The sequence below is a fragment of the Haliotis asinina genome, chromosome 14 (assembly GCF_037392515.1).
Source record: "Haliotis asinina isolate JCU_RB_2024 chromosome 14, JCU_Hal_asi_v2, whole genome shotgun sequence".
In the NCBI taxonomy this organism is placed as follows: domain Eukaryota; kingdom Metazoa; phylum Mollusca; class Gastropoda; order Lepetellida; family Haliotidae; genus Haliotis; species Haliotis asinina.
Window position 1 is genome coordinate 19,771,165 of NC_090293.1, and position 4,002 is coordinate 19,775,166.

The 4,002-nt window shown below is 39.1% G+C and overlaps 1 pseudogene; it reads right to left on the reverse strand.

Moving 5' to 3' along the window:
* Positions 1-2,746: 2,746 nt before the first annotated feature.
* On the reverse strand, positions 2,747-3,466 carry LOC137260693 (zinc finger MYM-type protein 3-like; annotated as a pseudogene).
* Positions 3,467-4,002: the final 536 nt, after the last annotated feature.

The window sequence follows — 4,002 nt, forward strand, 5'->3', positions numbered from 1 at the left end:
AGATAGTGGGGAGGATTGTAGTGAAGCATTTTTTGTTGATGAGCTCCATAATGCTCTTGATCGGGCTCATGGTGCTGCTGCAGGAGCTGGTAGCATGTATCATCAACTTCTGAGGCACTTGCCGGGGTCCTGTTTGGAGACGCTCTTGTATTCTTTTTTTTTTTCTTTTTTTGAGGATGTTTGGACTTCAGGTGAATTTCCGTCTTCATGGCGTGACGCTGTAGTGGTACCAATACCCCAAACTGGACGTGATCATGCGGATCCATCCACTTGTTATCCGATTTCGTTAACTAGCTGTGTTTGCGGGACCATGGAGCGCATGATTTGTGATCGATTTGTTTGGTGCTTGGAGGCATATAGTCTCATGGCGAACGTACAGGGTTGTTTCCGTGGGACGGAAGTGCACTCGACCACTTGGTGCGTTTGGGGTCATTTGTTAAAAACGCACTAATTAATAAACAACACGCTGTGTCTATCTTTTTTAATCTAGAATAACATATGACACAACCTGAAAATATGGTATTTTAAGAGACTTACATGACTCCGGTTAGCGAGGTCGTTTGCCCCAATTTTAGCCAACTTTTTAAATGACAGACAATTTCAAGTTCGAGTGGGTTCTACCCTACCTGATCATTACAATCAGGATCAGGATGTTCCACAAGGCAGTATTTTGTCTGTGACGTTATGTAGTATCTAGATTAACAGTTTATCAAAAGATTTAACCGATTCAATCGATGGATCATTATTTGTAGACGATTTTAATATTTATTGTCGGGGGAAAATATGCATACTTTTCAATGGCAACTGCAGTTATGTTTAAACAAAATAGATAAATGGTGTCTTCAAAACGGCTTTAAATTTTCTAAGTCAAAAACTAATTGCATACATTTTTGTCGTAAAGACCCAGAACTGTTTTTAAATGGCGCTCCCATTAAAGTTGTCAAGGAGGCCAAGTTCTCAGGTCTGATTTTCGGCTCTCATTTAACTTTTCTTGCGCATACACACGCTCGCAAGATCGTCAGAACATGCACTCACCGTTAGACTAGTGGGAGCCGTTATGTCAACAAACGTACGTGCGTGTATTTGAATCTCTCACCGCAAGTCGCTTGATTTTTATCAAAACATTCAGATTAGACAGCACAAATCTGTTAACTACGTTCTTTGAACTTTAAATATGAAGAAACATATTTGTCACGTTTTTAAAAAGATAACACAATTCTATAAACGGTTAAAGTAGTCGGAATTATTTTTATCAAAACATGGGAACTATTACGCGTGTTCTGATTGCTTTGTCGTATTGCGCACATAACAAGCATCGAGTGGGGGCCGAGCCGAAACGGAAAGGAGCGAGTGGTGACGAATGGGCAATGCCATAAATCCACTCTCATTCACAACATGCCATAGCTTGAAACTCGCTCACAACATGGGGTAATTCCACACTCTTTCACAAAGGACAGTAAATGATGTATAACGGTAAATGTCGACTGACGATGGCTATAAAGAGACAGTTGTCCCATTATTCTATTTTCCCCAATAAAAAAAAATACACATCGTTGGCCGAAACAGTATATGAGTGGGTAAGGATACTAACCCGTCGAATCTAGGTTCCAGCATTATCCATTTCTTTGTCATCGTGCGTGCGAAATTACAATGGGGTTTTTTTATCGGGTTCAAGTTTTCACATACATGTAGACATAGATAAGTTTAAAAGTTAAAGAAAATTAATACATGCCCTATTTGCCACGACTAATCACATGCTACAAGTTCTTTACTACATATCGTACCGTGTAAAGACACCTTTATCAATATATCTTTACAGTGGTACCTGTAACTTTATGGCTATCACTATCTTCAAGGAAGTGATGTTGTGGATACGGCATCTGGGTTTGAAAGCCGTTTTTGTGTGATATCCATGAACAAGGCGAAACTTGAAACTTTTCAGAATTTCTGACTTCATAGCAAGAGAAACTGATTAAAGTTTCAACATAATGTTCTGATCTCTGGTAGGAACTGCTTCACTGAACGGTGATGTAATTTGATTTCTCTGCAACATATGAAGTGGAAATGTAAAGGTCTGCCTAATATATCAGTCAAAAGCAAAGTTTAACTATAGTTAAAGTATTTTCATAATAGTATATACTTTTCGAAAGAAGTGCTGTTTATATACTAAAAAACGCCGTCAAATGACGGTTAAACAACTAGACTATCAAACTTAGAACTCAAAACTGGCATATGAAGTTACAGACTCCCTCTTAACTGACCCAGTGACTTACCAAGTGTCAATATCAACTGGAGAAAACCGAAAGGCAAATATTTTCGTAACAACATGCATTGAAAGAAAACCTGCTCGTAAGACAAGACAATATAATATAATATAACGGAAGGGTTTCTCTCCCTATATATTAAATATGGCTTCTTTTCCCGGAATAACCCTTTTCCAAAACATCTAAACAGGTTATTATTAAGTAAGACCTGTTCGGATGTTTTACTTTTGTAAAAGTAAGGATTGTTTTAAAAAAAGTAAAACCCCTCCATTCTCCGCAAGGAAAGATAAGAAAACACTTGTCAAAGAAACACGTCAAATGTTTATAATTTAATAGAAATTCAGGACAGCAGAAACAGGGTTTCCGGCGTCAGTCTCATTGTTTTAACCAATGTTCACAGTGGTTGGTTTGGATTTCTCAGCGAATTTTTCGACACGTACAGCACATGAGAAACACTGCTCTTTTGTTCATCTAAAGAGCGCTTATATGCTTTTCGATGTGTCTTCTCTGTACATAAGGTAAGACCGGCCGTTATTATCTGTGTATGGTCCTGTGATCTATGGATTGTCGAAAAGTCTTAACTGTCGATGTTAATGTCCACCTTGCAGTGAAAAGTACAAACCTAAAGTTAAATAGACAAAATTAAGTGTTTTCTTTATAAACTATACCGCAATAACGTTAACCAAACAATACATCAGCTTTTTCGTATACATGATGCAGTGCACAATGTGCAAATAAACAATTTTTACATTACAGTTTACGAAAACGTTTCATTCAGTCATACCATTTCAAGTAATACCATGTCTGGTAATACCAAACAGTTATGCACAGTACTTAGATCTACCAGTCAAATACGAAATGGTGTCAAGCAATTTCTGTGGGGAATCCTCGCCAAGCAACCCCTTCTCCCAAAGCTGGTTTTCTTCGTCATCGCTGATTACTTCGGTCTATTTTCGGGAAGTCTCCCCAAAACCGGCCGCTGAACGTTCTTTCATGACGGCGTCGAGAACGGCTCTGGCTTCAATAAATTCGTTGTCTTTAAGTAAGTTCACAGTTGAATTTTTTGATTTCAGATAGGATTGTGGAGCGTCAAAAAGACCATATATTGGTGACGACGGGTAATCAGACCCACCTTGTTTTGAAACCTCGAACAAAAAGTGTTTAAGGGCTATATTGAGTCCATAAACACTCATTTCATCCATAGAGCAACGTAAGGATTCACCCGGCAAAGCAATGTTATCACCAATACTTCGGCTACGTCGCTCCTGCCATCTTTTGAACACCGATGTCGCCCACTACAATATGTATGTAGTTGCGTTCGCAATCCGCTTTTCGTTTTTTGTCGCCAACTCGCTCTCCGTTAATGGTTTCTTGAACCGAAACACAAAATCATCCTCGTCGTTATGTTCTTGAAACACAGACTGTGAGAGGAATATGTTGCCCTCTTCCATCGTGAGCACTGCCTTTCACTGACTGAATTGTATTGACAGTGACGAGAGTCATACCCTGTTGTAAAATCCACGTGCTCCTCCTGCACACGCAGCACGAAGACTGCGCCCTACTGCTCTCCCTTGAGCCGTCTCTATAACAGTTCTCGCGATATACCGCTAAAATCGGTAAAGGGTGAGAAAAGGGTTTCCACGTCGATTCAGTTTACACTAATATGTTTTGAAATCTTGAAACGGTTTATATGTATGATAAAGCCAGTTATATAAACTGAAAGAACCACAACTCTAAG